This window comes from Petromyzon marinus, chromosome 25, assembly GCF_048934315.1.
Source record: "Petromyzon marinus isolate PM22_M1 ecotype Great Lakes invasive population chromosome 25, UKy_Petmar_22M1.pri1.0, whole genome shotgun sequence".
Classification (NCBI taxonomy): Eukaryota; Metazoa; Chordata; class Hyperoartia; order Petromyzontiformes; family Petromyzontidae; genus Petromyzon; species Petromyzon marinus.
The window spans coordinates 5,991,857-6,008,762 of record NC_133691.1 but is presented as its reverse complement, the minus strand read 5'-3'; the positions used below and the strand labels follow the sequence as shown (position 1 = coordinate 6,008,762).

At 47.2% G+C, this 16,906-nt stretch overlaps 1 protein-coding gene and 1 long non-coding RNA gene across 6 annotated transcripts in view; one reads left to right on the top strand and one right to left on the bottom strand.

Annotated features, from left to right (window-relative positions):
* Nucleotides 1–16,906, top strand: part of CBFB (core-binding factor subunit beta) — a 70,911-nt gene that overhangs the window by 32,623 nt on the left and 21,382 nt on the right. The gene's annotated exons all lie outside the window — the stretch shown is intronic.
* The window catches only part of LOC116945920 (uncharacterized), a 49,193-nt gene that overhangs the window by 25,981 nt on the left and 6,306 nt on the right, over nt 1–16,906 (bottom strand). For 2 of the 3 annotated variants that reach the window (XR_012945303.1, XR_004403393.2), the window contains exon 2: nt 11,822–11,959. This is a non-coding gene — a long non-coding RNA (uncharacterized LOC116945920). Of the gene's footprint in view, nt 1–8,551; nt 8,763–11,821; nt 11,960–16,906 lie in introns of those variants that run through there. The other variant, XR_004403392.2, reaches the window with a different exon arrangement.

Genomic DNA, 16,906 nt, shown 5'->3' with positions numbered 1-16,906 from the left:
GGGGGACGCGGCTTTCGTGCGCAAAAGCCCCTTTTGAACGAGCGGTTGGCGGAAATTACTCCGGGCTGCAATTGGCGCCTTGTTGAGTCCAGTGCACAAGGGGGCTTCAACTTTCTTCCGGAGGCCTCTACACCGGAGCGATCGGTCGCGTGCGACCGGTCGCTTACGCATGGACGTCTCGGCAACCGGGAGAAGTCCACGTAAAAGCGGGCAATTAATTTGCGTGATTTCGTGAACGATTACCTATGTGCAGTGCGGTGGCTTCTGAACCTTTTTTCCCCACTCCGGCGGCACTCGAATATGGGCCCGAGTGGTCTGGGTGAATATTGTGGGGGGGGGGGGTGGGGGGGTGCTGACGGGCCTGTCTTTTGTTGCGCTGCGCTGTGACCAATGGGGAGGGGAGGGCGTGAGGTGGGGGGGTGGATCGGCCACTGAACGGTACGGAGGAAGGTTTGTCTGTCCCAGCTTGCGAACAGCGAGGTTCTTTCCTTTCCTTTAATTCCAAAAGCACCGCGGCACATCTGGCACTCTTGCCGCGGAATACCGGTTGTGAAGTGCTGACATTGCCCAACTACCCTTTTACTCATTGATTGTCAATTTAAGATGCTTGTTAAGCTCGTATAATACCTTCTAAAGTCTCATCACCATCCGCTCTGGTCATTCCACTGCTAGATGAAGGCTTCCCTAAGTCACTGCCACCTCTCGCGATACTGCGATGCATTGCGTGTATAATGTCTCGTGTATAATATAAAAAAAACAGAGTGCTGGGCACAGTAGCTGTAATAATAAGTAAAATTTGTACGGCAAAGGATGTTTATTTTTGTACTCTTCCTCGTAACCTCGGTTTAAAATTCAGACTGCATTTCTCTGTTCCATATTTCTGCAAATTCTCATTTTGAAACTAATTTTGTATTAGCTATGTAGGGGCACCCACGTGTTTGTTGCTTGGGCCCACTATGAAAACACAAATTATCACTGCGCACAGTAATTACAGGCATGGATGCAGGCATTGGCATGATTGTTGTTCTTAGTTAAAAAGCAGATAAGTGCGTGAAAAGCAAAATGCAATATGGCAAACGAACGTTGCTGATTAAGAAGAACTTTTGGCCCAGTCCACCAAGCACTACCGTCTCGGGTCATGCAACCTCCACTCGCACAACTCCGTCGAACCTTGCACACGTCCTGGCGAGAACACACGTGCAGTAAAATACCCAAACTGCAAGGGAGACCTTGGGTTCATGCGTGTTACACTTCACTGCTGGATGAGGGCCTTACCTGTCTGTGTGGATGGATCATGATATCTGACCATACTGGTGAAATGCCGGTTTGTTCATTGGGGGGGTGGGTGGGGAGTACAGTACAACAACGGATTTTCGTTTCCTAGTCCTCTGCTGCTCACCACGTGGCGTCGTAAGCCCCATCACAACCCGCGTGTGCACGGAACTCGCCCAATCTAAGCCATATCAGTCTCAACTCTGTTTGGCGTCCATAGACGTGGTCATCATCAGACCTTGGATAGTAAACCTTGTATTGTCGATATTCGGTGTACAATACATTGGCTTTGGAAAAATAACCTCTGTGGCCCTGTCAACTTATTAGCCCTTAAACTTCGCTAATTCACAACCCCCCCCACACACACGCACCAACCCCCCCCATGCTGGCTGCTTACGGATGTGGCGAGGAGTGATGGGGGCTGCGATAAGACGGGGTGGGAGCCAGCACAGGAAGGAAGTTTCCGTATGCCTGCGCTGTTGTTGGTAATAAGTGCTGTTTGGACGGGTTTCTAAAACAGAAAAAATTGCCCCGTAAAAAAGGGGAGCTTCGCAAATAAATAAAAAAAGGAAAAAGAAACGCACACCCAAATGAAAATCCCCAACCGTGGCTCGCAATGACAACTCATCTTGAAGACGGGCAAAACTTGCGTTAAACTTTCCCCGTGCTCAAGCCATTTGTCCGTTGTACGACAGCGGTGCCGTGTTTTTTTTTAAATCAAAGTTTCCTTATTAAGAAAAGCCACAATAACATGAATATTGTACGGCACGCGTGTGCTTGCCATGTTAGAGCTCAGCATTGGTGGCAAGTGACTCTACTGGATGGTTTAAACGAGTACTGTACGTGGTGCGTGAACATCGCAGCACTGGGAAGACAAAGGCGTCCGGGCGCGTTTCTGGCCACACCATTCCCCCGAGCCCCGGGCATTGTGCCAGCCTTAATGTGCTCACCAGCAGCACTTGTGCCCCAATAGGCTATGGGGCTATACCTGGAATCTTTGTGCGTGTGTGTGTATGTGCGTACTCTGTGTGTTTATACGTATATACACACATCTCTCTCGTACCATTTTTTTCTTTCATTATTTGTTAATTTAATCATTTTTTCTCTCCCGGCAACCGGCGCGCAAGTTTGTAATAAATCACGATGTACTCAATTCCGCCACTGCTTTCTCCTTGTCGCTGCAACACGCGTGGATGCCGCGGCGACTTATTCGTCGTTTCATGTTGTCGTGTTGCGAGAGACCAGCAGCGAACAGGGCAAGCCGCGTGTGTAAGTCGCTTGACATCTTTGATGGCATGCCGCCGGCGATATGTCGCCGCTGATGATTTTTTTTTCGTTTCCATGTCGCGGGGGCTAACTAAGCTCATGGCAAATTGCGACAGCCTGGATTTGTATAGCCCTTTGCAACGGGCCTTTTAAATTGTGTAAATAAAAATGGAAGAGGGGTGGGTTTGGTGGGTTGGGAGGGGGGGGGCATTCCATTGTTTATTAGTTTACAGCTGCACGGGAAACTTGTATTTCAGTTGGGGGGGGGGGGGGGGGGTGGGGAAGTTACTCTTCTTCTTCTTCCGTTTGCCTGTTATTGTCGTGCGAGATGAGAAACGGATGGCACGGGCGAAGAAGAGGCCGCGGTAAATCGAGACACGGGTGACGTGAAATCTTTTTTGTAACTTTCGGTGGCTCGCGCGCCCTCCTCTCTCTTTGCTCGATGTTCCGAAACGGGTCTCAAATCTGCACCGTCGCCGACAAAGGAGAGATCGGCCGTCGCGACATTTGCCGGGGGGGGGGGGAGAGCCTGGCCGATGTACGCGGCAAAGAAATTATTTCGGGAACGCCCCGTTGCTGCACGCTGCTGCTGCTGCAATTTGAATCGTCTGGCGTTCCCAGCCACTGAATCATATCGACGAAGAGAGAGCCCCCTTCAATTTGCCCCACTCCACCCCACCACTTTTTAAAAAAAACGCGACGCTCGGCCCCACAAGTAGCGTGTGCCATCGCGAAGGGCTTCGACGCAACTCTACAAAGAAAACTTAACGGTTGGGTCGGGCAATGTCGTCGTTGAATAATCAATAATGGATTTGGGACACTTTGAAAACGCACGTGGCGCCTGCAAAGCACCTTTTAATAAGGGCACTCCTTTAATGTCACAGCGCGCATATGCTCGCCTGGGTTTTATTTTTTTGGTGCGTGTGTGTTCGCAAACGGCTCACAAATGGGCGCTAATCAGATTAACGGAAATAAAATTTAATCATCGTTGTTGTTAGGAGGGAGAGGGCTCGGGTGGTGGTGGGTGGGGGAGACACCGGGTCGCTGTACCCGGAGGCTTACTCATGCCCGCTCGGCTTGTAATTACCGTCTAGACCGCGTGTGTGTAACCGTGGCCCGAGTGGCTCTTCCTCGTTAAGCCACGTGCCGGGGACGGGAGAGGGGAATGCCGAGGTTGGGCGCGCGTTTTTGCCGTGTGACTCAGTGGAGAGAGGGAGATCAAAGCGGCCGCTGTGGCGTTTGATGTTGATGATGGTGGTGGCCTTTAGTGTGTGCGACTACGGCGGACGGACGGGGGGATCGGAGAGACGTGAGTGGCTGGGAGGGGGGGGGGCCCTCATCGTCTTTGTTAGATGCCTCGCGGAGGAAAGAGGTGGGGGGGGGGGGAGCCCTCTATCGCCACGACACAGCAAATTGCCTTGGCGCTACCGTGTGGTGCCCCCCCTCTCCACCCCCAGTGGCAAGACGGAGCGATGTGATGCCAAAAGAAACGGTGCTCCCTCGTATAGGAGCACAACGGTGCTTCCGCCGCGAGCTTTCAACTGCATCGCCAATCGCGGTGGATGGGAGAGCGAGTGGGGAAGTCTGCCGAAGCAATTTGAGAATATCGAAAAGCATTCGTCAGCGGTGGTCGACCAATTTACAGGCCTTTGGTTCTTTCGGTAAAGTCACGTAGATAAAAAAAAAATTAAAATATAAAAACCCAAAATCCATACTCTTTGGTTCTTTCGGTAAAGTCACGCAGATAAATTTTTTTTTAAATATAAAAACCCAAAATCCATACTCTTTGGTTCTTTCGGTAAGTCACGTAGGTAGAAACAATAATAATAGATCACGACGTTCTGATCGCCACACAAGCAATCGTCTTCAGGTGCATTGCTTGTGTGGCGATCGGAACGTCGTGATCGATTATTATTGTTTCTACCTACGTGACTTTACCGAAAGAACCAAAGAGTATAAAAAACCAAAAATCACGACGTTTCGATCGCAAAGCAAGCGGTCGTCATCGGGCGGAGATGATGAGGACCGCTTGTGTTGTGATCGAAACGTCGTGATTTTTTAAAATATGTTTTTTTATTTGGGCTCTATGGAGGCCCGCCGTTAAGCGATGAATCGCTAACAGGGCTGGTCGTTAAGAAGGACTTCTAATGTATTCCTGAGATAATGTTAACGTGGATATATATACCGCAAACTGTAGGAGTCGAAGCGGTGGAGAAGGGACACTGACTGAGTAGATAGTGATGATGTACGTCATACAGGGGTTTCGAGTAGAAGTTCAAGAGGTGTATTGTGCTCGTAGAGAAGGTTTTTTTTTTAAGGAAATACGAAAACCACTTAGGAAAAGTAAAGAGGGACAGTGTTATTGTTAAAAATGGGCGTTTGAGACGGCACTGATGTCTGCGTTACTGTACAGATCTGAGAGCTGGACTTTAACAGAGCATCCAGAAAAATAAGCTTCTGTCCTTTCAGTAGAGTTGCGTTCGATGTTCGGAAACCGAACGGCAGTCGGTATACGTTACACAACTTGGAAGTTCTGAACGAATGCAAATGACAAAGCATTGTTGATGTCATTAGAAAGAGGTTTGCGATGGGTGGGACATGTGCAGGATGGATGAGGGCAGGTGACCGAGACAGGCAATGGAGTGGTACCTGGAGGTCTGTGACCAAGGTGATGCGATACCAGCTGGTGGCATGATACCAGATGGTGGTGTGATACCAGGTGGTCTGATACCAGTTGGCTTTAGAGCAGTCCTTGAAGGACCGGTGGGGGACTTTACAACATCTGCTGCAGAGTTTAGCAGAAGGAGGGAAACGATGGTGAGGTGTGTTGGCATCGGCAAGATTAGGTGGGTGATAACCTCTTGACCTTGTTATCATGGTACGCCGGTTGCGGTCACTCGTGTTTGTAACACTGCGACGTGCAGGTGGGGTTGGTGGATCAAGCGAGGATGAGGCCGTGATACATGTGACCCCCCCCCCACATGAAGCTCCAGGGTTGTTACCTCATGGGATCAGAAATCTGAATCTGTATTTATATTGGAGGAATCTGATGAGCTAGCTCTTTTTCAGAGATGTCCAATACTCCGGCCTCTCAGGTCTACGAGGTTACAACAAAAAAGTTTATGCAATAAAAAAAACCGCGAATGGCCTAAAGATTCAAGAATAATCTTTTGCTGACAAGTCTGGAGACTCAGGAGAATAAGTTTAACATATCTCTGCAACTGCTGCGCCATCATTTCATGTCAGAGATGAGATGCGAAGGCCGAGGTTTCCGTTCTAAACCTGCAAGAAATACTCAATTGAATAAACTGCATGAAATCAGACCCTAACCCAAACCATGCTGAGAAAATAGCCATAGCTCAGGACAAAATTATTTTGCAATAAGAGCACTGGTTATTTACTAAAATTATACGTTTTGAGTTTATTTTCTCAAACCAACAGTCGACGTGCAATAATTCAAGAGCTCTGTTCACATATTTGAGCCAGGGATACCTCTGTAAGAAGAATACATTTTTCAGTATAATTTCATATCACACGTATGATGTACATAAATTAGATCACATTTTATAATCTGGGTTGATCGGAGCATGAGGATCTGCAACGTTATTTTACGTGTTCCCATTGTGCAGCTAATCACGGTCAGTTGGTGTGTCAGGACGTGTGCACTCTAACTGACGATCATCAGTGTAATCGCTGTATGTGAAAACTTCTATAGGCCACCAGAGGTACAAGACCAAGGCATAATTAAGGCTTATGGGCTCTTCCCATTGATCTCATTAATGGCAATTGTAAAGTAAGTTTGTATATTTTATGGGGTCAAATGATTCCTGCAAAGTGAACTCGCATGTTGTATTCCTTGTATCAATCCTCCTAGAATTCTGCGTCATGCTAACTCTAATAAAAAAAATTCTGCCGTGTGTGTGTCTTGTGTGCACGATGAGGCTTAAATAAAGCTGCTACATCTGCAACAGCAAAAAAAACATTAGTCACGAAATAGCAACAGTAGAAATGATGATCACCAAAATTTGGGTAGAGGATCAGCTCAATGATTGTTAATGTTTTCTTGCACACGACATATTCCTAAACTGATGTTTACATATTATGCAATTAAAAATGGTAACTATTAATATAACGAATATAATAATATACATGAGGAAACTCCATAATAAAATGTGAATCCAGTGAAATTACTGAAATATTTTTGTTCTTCATTGGCATAAATAAATTTCAGCAAATGTCTAAAATAAAACTGGCGATTCAATATAATGCAATATTACACCGTGAATAAAGATTTTTGTAACGGTTTTATTGTCCCATGTTATTATAGCGCAGCAATTAACCAGTGTCTTTCCTGGATCGACTCAGAATGATTTCTTGCATCTGGGGTCATGACCTCTGAACGTTATAATTTTCCGTTGATACGAAACACGTCAAGCCGTGGCTTGTAATTACACTACCCTCCAAACTAACTGCAATCAAGTGTCCAAAAATTACGATAATTATCATGAGTTATTCGACATTTCCTGGCAAAAATAATGCATTCCACTTTTATGTTTCCTACATCCATAGCTAACCTCAATGTTGTTTATATTGTCCGTACTACAGTTATTTATTTAACAATTACCGTCGTGTATTACATTTTAAAATATCCGGGAAATGTCAATTTTGCATCTTGTGCATTTCTACGGAGGATGACCCTAAAATTGAAAAATAATTATTGCACATTAACATAATCCGATATTTATAATTTCAGAATCGCGTCCACCTTTCACACGTGGAGCAACGTAGAGCGGCTAGCTCGCTGAACCGCTAATCTCAATCGCCCCGGTTTCATTCTTGTCTATGCACACCCATTGTCCACCTGTTCTGCGTCTCTTTTCGGCCAGCTCAGCCTAAAACGAGGACCTGTTACAGTGAGAAGAGCATCAGCAATGTGAAGATGTACGTGGCTGAGCAGCTCTGCGTTTGTCTCCACGGTTGCGCTGCTTAAATGTGCTCGCCTTAATAGGCGCTCGCTTAGCAGCACGTGCCACGTAATTTCACCTCTGTGAAAAAGATGGCATCTTAGTCTAGGTGTAAATCTCGGTGCGTTGGTTGCTGTTTATCCGTGGTGCCGTTCCTGAAAGCAAACCATTCTTCAACTTGTATCAAGGTTGGGTAAATACGATTCCATTTACTACTATATTTACCCAAGAATGTCAGTGTGTAATGCGCGTGACGGCACTCCACGTCGACCAGCCCCCCTCATTAATAATCATGAACAGGTTACGTCCTCCAGATAGACCCGCCCCTCATTAATAATCATGAGCGGGTGGCGTCACTCCGCATGGAGAACCCCCCCCCCCCCCAATTAATAATTATGAGCAGGTGACGTCACTACATCGAACATCTCCCCTCATTAATAATCATGAACAGGTGATGTCCTCCAAATGGACACCAACCCCACATTAATAATAATTAGCGGGTGACGTCATTCCACAAGGGGGGGGCGGGGGGGCGAGGCGCCTCCTCCCCTCATTGTCAACTTACAAACCTCACGACAAAGGCAGAACCATCACGTCAAGTGATCTCCGTGGCGCCGTTGTTGAGACATAGAAGTAAAAAGGAAGTCACGATGAACAAGGGATTATAACCTTTAAATGAAATAAGGCTGTGTCACCGCGGCCTTACAAATTGCACACAAATTGATGCAATGAATATCACGTCATGGTCTCATTTTCGCTTGCAAGTTTCAAATCTACTGCAATACACCCGTACTTGGACGGGCAAAAGGCTAGTTAATTATTAGAGTGTACCTTTGGTTGCCACTGTTAATTGAAGCAATTGGCAGGACCCCGGGGTCCCATCACTGCCCCGGGGTGGGAAAAACCGCGTAGCGACACGAGTCTTGTTGCCTTACCGACAACAACAAAACTAGTGGTGGTCAATCGATTGGCCTCGTCGAGAGCTACTCGGGGCATTAAGTTTCGTAAAAAGTTGAAAAATTACATAAACACGTTAAATTCACCGCTTGGGGGGCGGGCTCGCCTTGGCAAAGAGGCTGAGGATCGACGGCTGACCGGAGGGCGTCGTCGCCGCGCGCGACTGCGGCGGACGCCCCCCAGGGCTCGCGTTTGGCCGGTGGGGTGGCGCCCATCGTGTTGATCGCCGCCTGCTGCTGCTGGCGCTTGTTGGCGCGAGTCTGGGCGGGCGGTGCGTTGCTGTCGGGATCACGAGTGGGCGGACTGAAAAATAATAATTATTGACCTGATTTTTGCGGGACCCCGGGGTCCCACCAAATGATTCATGTGTACGCACGATTAATTGGAAAATTTATCACAGCTAATAGTTGCAAGGCGACACTAGGTGCGTTCCTGCTTCTATACCCCCCCCCCCCCATCAGTGCTGGATTTCTGAGTTTTGGGTGTAAACGTTTGAAACCTACAAACCCTAAAGGTGCCCGAGTCTGGCACGCTGTGACTGTTAATGCCTTCATACACATTCGTGTCTATGATGTAAATTCGACACATCAAAAATAAAACAGTAACAATATCTGCCTGATGCGGCGATGAAACAACGTCCTCGTGGAAAGCCAATGGAGGCAGCCAATCAAAAAGTGCGTGTCAGATCCCTCCCTTGAGTAAATATTTCGAATGTCCTCTCGTACCCCAGGTATCCCTTGCAAAAGAAACAGCCCATTGTATGTTCAGTGGCCCTCAAATGCTTCTGTTTAGAGTGAATGCAATCTGTGTCTTAAATGAAAGTTTAACCGTGCAAGTGATAAGAAAATCTGACGCTCTAATTTTATCAATGGTGGTAGGGTTATTGGTGGACTTTGTGGTAGGCAAAGGTAGGCCCAGTGAAATAAACACTTTAGTTTATCTACGGGGGTATTAAACCGTGATAATTAGTCGGTAAATAAATAATTCACCGTCTTGCTGGTTGGTGCGGGTTTGTTGAATGGGGCCCGGCACAGGACCGGTACAGATATAATTTCGCACATGACATCCTTGACCAGGAATCAAACTCAGGTGGCTGGGTTGATTGTGCAGTGCACTAACAACTGCGCCACCGGCTTCCATTGAAAGAAAAGAATGTTATCACGTTGGAAATGAAATAATTGGCTTTACCTGTTATCACAATTGAGTCCAAAGTACACGTTTAATTTTCGCGTGGGAGAAGCTGTGCAAGTCACACAGGAGCAGCATTCACAATGGATGGTGAGATTGTTTTACAGGGCAGTACTTGCATAAGCCACTTCTAAACCAGCCTGGTACATTACTCCACATCGCACACATATGGTCAACTCTTACTCCACACATATGGTCAACTCTCACTCCACACATGGTCAACTCTCACTCTACACATATGGTCAACTTTCACTCTACACATATGGTCAATTCTCACTCCACACACATGGTCAACTCTCACTCCACACATGGTCAACTCTTACTCCACACATATGGTCAACTTTCACTCCACACATATGGTCAACTCTTACTCCACACATATGGTCAACTCTCACTCCACACATGGTCAACTTTCACTCTACACATATGGTCAACTCTTACTCTACACATATGGTCAACTCTTACTCCACACATGGTCAACTCTTACTCCACACATGGTCAACTCTTACTCCACACATATGGTCAACTCTTACTCTACACATATGGTCAACTCTTACTCCACACATGGTCAACTCTCACTCCACACATGGTCAACTCTTACTCCACACATGGTCAACTCTTACTCCACACATGGTCAACTTTCACTCCACACATGGTCAACTTTCACTCTACACATGGTCAACTCTCACTCCACACATGGTCAACTCTCACTCTACACATATGGTCAACTCTCCGTCATCTGCGGGTGGATGATCCAGATTGAAATATGTGTTTGGGAATTTTTTTTTAATAACATCTCTATGCACGCCGGTATCATTATTTACAGCTCCTGTCTTGTTAAGGGTCGGTGAACCCAAACGCCTACAGCTGAAACGATGACTTTACAAAGTTTGAAAAACGAGACGGGACACTCCTGGTGGCGTCTGTACTCCCATTCTGTGTAAAAATAATGATATACGTTTCAGCCTAATTTACATGTGTTTTGCATGATTCGAGTTGTTTTATCTGGGCCACCCCTTCACCCCCCACCCTCCACTTACACCAGATAACTGAGAGTTGCCTGTAGTTGGTGGCTGTGTGGATTGATATCGCCAATACGCTGGATTGTTGTGAGCGACTTGTGCCAGTCAGTGGTTGATAATTAAAACTGTTTTGTTCAACAACCGCACGCCCTTTACCACACTAACCACACGGTTATCTGCTGGAAAGAAGCAAAATAAGTGTGGGTTAAACCTCTGCAATAACAAGATCATAAATACGACGTTTGGTTTTATTCAGATAGTGTTTTTTTTATTTAAACGTATTGATTTCACTTGAGTGGGTTTAATCTAATCCGGTAGCAATGCGTATAACGTAAAATTTAATATGTGACATATAGACTGGAGCAATGGTGTGTTTATTATGTATGCAAGTGTGTGAATTATATATAGTACTGCAGCAGTGTGAGAACTTAAACCGATGTCGTCTCCGGGAAAGGTCACAGAACGGAGTGACTTATTCCTTTTAAAGCAACGACTGTACAAGGTTTTCCTAATTCACACCACCACGACCCTGTGTTTATTTAACAGATATACTGTACGTGTAAGTCAAAACAAAAATTTAACGCACCATCCAAAAATTACTGGGCGGTGGAGAGTTTGCATTTTCAGAGTCAGAATATTCATTTACGCTGGAGGAATCCGATTAGCTATGAAGCTATTTTTCACAGGTGTCCAGTAGTTGCAATCGTATGTACAAATTGTGTATGAGAATAAGTGCATTGATGTTAGGTTGGTTGTACTGAAAAATTTAAGAAATACTGTGCTCGTGTGTGCAATAGCCTGTAACACAATGTTGGGGCAAGTGCTGTTAGTGAGTACCTATGAAGGCCCAGAACGGCACACGAGGGATTGGGGGTGGCCAACACCACGCCCGGCCGGCTTTGTCTCCCCAGTGGCGATGATTACACACTGCACCAGGTACTCATTTGAGGCTGAATCGACCGAGGGGGAGGCCCTTGATCAGTTCAGATCATCGTTACTGGTCTTGGCCGTGAGCGGGAATCGAACTTGGGCAACCGGGATTCGTCGTGTAGAGCGCTAACCGTTACACGACCGCTCCCCTCAAAGCACACGCACAGGCACATGCGCACACACTGGGTGGTGAACCAGCCTCTTTAGCTTCCATCATCTCACCGTACGATCCGTCTCGCAATCGCCTCAAGTGCACTCCTTGTCACACACGAGGCATGGCGAACGTCGCTTCTCTGGTGCTATTCCGGCCACTTGGAATTCACTCCCGCAGACTGATGCCCATGGACTCGCACAGAAATCCTACAGATTCACACAGAGACCCAGAGACTTAAGTCAATGGCCATGGGTTTATACGGTCACAGGGACGAACAAATAAGACTTTGTGCATCTCAGAATGGTGACTCAAACACAACTTTCGATCACGTCATGCAATCATTAGGCTAGACGCATGCATCTCTTGTTTACCAGTTTTAATGTATACGTGTGTAATTGTGTGTCATTCCTTGGGTAGCCCGAGTTACCCATTGCACGTTTTATTGCTGTGCTCCCATTCAAAACAGCAAACCACTGCAATCTGCATTTTGAGATTCAAATGCACGCAGCCATTTTATAACCTTAAATTGCCTTGCCCAATCTTCAACCTTGTCTGGTGGTTGCACATTCACTCGTGGCAGGCTATCTATCCAATTGACTGCGAAAGTATATCAGTAGGTGAATTGCATCAATAAAAGCACACGGGAACTTGCATTTAACAATCATTAATATCGTGAGTAAAACACTAAGGTGGGGTGTGATGGGGAACGCCTTGGTAAAGTGGACAGAAAAAGGAACAGGGGTAAAGAGTGAATTAAGATGGGCAAGACAGTGTTGTAAACATAGTAGGGAGGACGGTATTAGCAGTATTACAGCAAAGCCCAAAATTACAGAGTGGCTTAGCTTCATCGTCGAGGTCACCAACACTCAGGAACGATGAGAGACAAAGAGATTATTAGTATAAATGCAGCTCGGTGCTCTAACATGGACCTCGCAATGTCGTGAACCTTGCTCGTTGTTCAGTGTGAGCGAGCGTTTACCCCCGGGCCCCGCCGTCTTTTGCCATCCACGGTGGGCTGGCCAACGTTTCCCCCGCCTTCGAGAAAGCCGCTTTTTCGCAGGGGGAGATATTTTGCGGTGAGCGAGACGCCTTGCGAGTCGAGCGGAAATCGCAGATTGTGCCGGAGCTCGCGTCCCGCTGCCAAGTAACGACGCCGGTGGCTACGGCGGCGGTGGCGGGCGGACGGTGCCCCCGGAGGTCCCGTGGCTTCGTGCACGATGGATGGAGAGAATCCATGTGGCTGCGTTTGATAACCCCCACTCCTCCCCCGTACGATCGCGGATCGAGCTGCCGGGCCGGACGCAAGGCCCGGCCAGACCGCTCAAGCGTCCGTGTGAAATTTAACGGAGTGCGTGCGTGTGTGCACTCGCACTCACACACACACGTACCCATGTGCGTGTTTGTAACCTTTTTGCGTATTTGGGGAGTGGTCGCGCATAGGTTTGCGCTCTGAACTGTGAACCCCAGCCATCCGGGTTAAATTTCCAGGAATGGCTAACATCGGCAACAATGTAGCATCAGAACATATTATGCATCTCCCCACGGCCAACTCAGCCTTAAACGAGTAACTGTTGTGGTTTATAACCACCGCTCGAGGTACTGGGCCGGATGCATTGCTGGCAAAACCTCTCCCTCGTACAATGTTGCCCTAAATAGGTGGCACTGCCCCGCTAGTCTATACGGCTGCCTTTGTCTATTTGTATGTGTGTTTACGCACTTATTTTATTATGATAATATACGATGGAGAGTTGGGTATGGTGGCGCATGGTCGTGTGATCCAGCACTCTGAAAGCAAGGTTTCGTTGATCAAACAGATTTGTGAAGATGATTGCTTGTGTTGCGATCGAAACGTCGTGATATTTTTATTATTTTTCTATCTACGTGGCTTTGCCGAAAGACCCATAGAATGTGTCCCAAACCCGTGTTGGGCTGTGATGTGGCCAGGAGACAGCAGAACATCAAGTGGGTTTTTTAACCCATCTGTGCGAACTTCTCAATATTATCCTATTATATGAATGCGTTTTCTCCCAAGTTCTCCAATTTACTCCCATATGCAATGCAAGGACTCATCAAATAGGAATTGCTCAGACAATCTTGAGACTCAATTAAGCTTTTCTTGATAAAGAAACGACCCTGCAAAACAATTTAAGATTTTCTTTTATATTTCCTTCCCTTTCCCAAGCAAGACTCACCGAGTCCCAAGACTTTTTCCAGGAGGGTCACGTTCCCTATTTACATATTCACCGATTGCCTTTCGAGTAATTTTGGATGTGGGAGGAAGTGGGACTTTTTAGCCAAAGCCCATGGGTGCAAGGTGATAACACTCGCACACCACACATGTGGCTTAAGGGTAGCAACCTACTTACCAAACTGCCTTCTGCAAGCACATTGCTGCCACGCAGATGCGGGCGTAATGCACGCATGAGCCGGATAAGGTCTCCACATGAGCCACCAACTCGAATTCCGGTATCCAGAAGAGGGGTTGCATGCAGGCTGAAACATATCTTGGCATAATTGTGTTTTATATCCGTGCATTTAAAGGATTGCAGCTAGAAGGGGTTAATGTGCGAGCGAGCCAAGTTGGGCTGACGCCTCCAAGTAACAGCAGACCTCTCCCTCTCCACGCCTGCGCCCGCAGTTTCAAGCAACACGCACTCACGTGAGAAAGGCACTTGGCCTTTGTGCATTGTGCAAAAAAGCATCGGCCTTTCCTGAAGAAGTGCATTGTGGTCCTCTTGTCGTCGGTCGCCGACAACTTATGGTTGAGCGAATGTGACAGATTGACAGGCAGCAGTGACGCATGTGTTGGACAAGTGTGGACCGGTTTTGTCTTTGTTAGGTCTCATCAGTACTACACAGTCACCGACGCTCACTGCTGGAAAGTCTGCTTCTGAGAACTGTGAATTTGGAGTAACCGTGGCGCCAATTGGCTTGGCTAACGCCAACACCAACAACCGAATATGTAAATAGGGGAAAAAAAACCCATGCCTGCACTCGCTCATGAAATGGATGACGGGCGTTAATTACACGCAAATGTTAGTTACCGCGTCCGGCTTGCTGGGCTTGCAGGGATAGATTGAGGGGGGCAGCAACTGAGGCTAATCCGCTCCAGTATATTTGTGTCGAAAGACGTCTATCCGCTTCAATGAGCCTTGAATGGTTGGGTATCTCCGTTAGTGGTCCTGAGCCAATGGTTCAAAATGCTGGTCCATGTCACTCAGAGGAGTCTCTGTGACGTGGACCAGTTTCTCAAAATGATGCACGTCTTCCAGAACGACACAGTGATCATAAAAGTGTATACAATGACTTGCTGTGCGATCATTTAAGATATATTAATTTGCATCCAAACAATGCATCAAGTACACACACGAACAAAGGTATGCATTATATTTCCATGCTCAGTAGTTGTACACGCATGTGCATGTACATACCTATGACTGAATCGCCCTGATCCTTCCTGATCTTGTCGGATTTTTTAAGTAAGTAACTTGGGAGGAAGACTCCCTGGAAATACCAGATGTTGCTGACTTTGGCTTTCAGATGGCGAGGAGTTTGCAGTACAGCAATGGATTTCTTACTCCATCTATTTGAAGCTTTGTGTGTTATCCCCTAATATTTGTTGGGTTTTCTCCTACATGCCAAACACTCATATGTGAAACTTTCCAGTGTAGGCGGCCCTCTTGAAAATGAGCCTTCAGCCTGCGTAAAACTCTTCCCGGTAAATAAATAGTATCAAATTATTATACGCGCAATCATCGAATCAAATCGGGACATTAACTAATTTGCATGCGTACATAAGCTTTGCGTAAACTCAATACAGCACAAATATGCGTTGGGTGCTTTGTACAACCAAACAAGTGGGCACACTCCTCCCACGACGGGAGAATTTAAGTGTAAACGTTGTGGCTGCCGATGTTCAATAACAGAGCTCAGCCCTTCCCAGAGATCTGAAACTAAACTCTAACTAAACAAATTTTTTTATTTTACCAGGTAAGGGCCCCACTGAGCTCTATAGCTCTTTTTCAGAAGCGACCTGGCTACAAATGATAGCTCAAAGAAGTGGCTTATCACGTTGAAATGTATAGCAGTAGCCAAATACTCTAAACGCACGTTTCTAAATGTGGAGGGATTTCGTTTTTTTTTTTCCCGGAGAAAATCCACACGACCACAGGGAGAATATGCAAACTCCAAATATTTAGGCGTCAGGTCGGAATCGAACCCACGAACTCCCGTATATCGCGTCAGGTCGGAATCGAACCCAGGAACTCCCGTATATCAGGCGAGGTCGTTAACATCTCGCCACCGCGGCGCCCTTGCAATCTGTTTGCAATGAAAGCATCGGCGGGGAAGAGTGTACGACGAGGCTGCGGGCAATGGTGGCCTGGCAAACTCCATGATGAAAGGACGCTTCAAAACTGACGCGTGGCCGCTGCCAAGGAGCTGTGTCGCCTGAGTTTTAATTTCCGTCTGCTGGGCGGCGGCGTTCACCCTCCCTCTCGCCCGCCCGCCCGCCTGCCCGCCTGCTCGTCTGCCCGCCCTCACGACCAAACTTTCGCCCTTCCTTGCCGTCTCCTCTCTCTTGCAGTTGTTGCTGCTGCTGCTGCTACACGAGCGGACAGATTGGGCCTCTAAAAGTAGTGGCCGTGGCGAAAAAGCGCAGGCTTAGTTTCTGTTGGTGAACACGCCGGCAGCAGCACGTTCACTGACAGCGTTGTTTTAGCTCCTGGAATCCGTTTTGGACCTCGATATCCTGACGGTCACGTGGGGGGGGGGAAAAGCCTTGCGGCTAAACGGTTGCTTTGACGTCAGCCTCCTCGTTCGGTGGCGGCTACCGCCTCCCTGTCCGCTTTTGCCTTCAGTCCCACACAAACACTGACCCCCCCCTTCCACCACAGCCATCCCCCGCCACCCACCGCCCTTCCTCACCCAAGCCCGCCTCTCGACGGTTCTTCTGCCAACCTGGGCCCATAAAGGGCAGTCTGCTGGCAAACTTTGATTTCGACTTGGCACAACTTAAGGGAGTTCAGAAATTTCTTTCCTCGGAAAGAGGCTTAGTTATTACAAGAGATTGGCTGTTCTTGATTTTTTTCATCTTTATATATTTTTTCCTCTCTCTTTTATTCTCCTTGGGGGGATTTACAGTAAAGAATTCT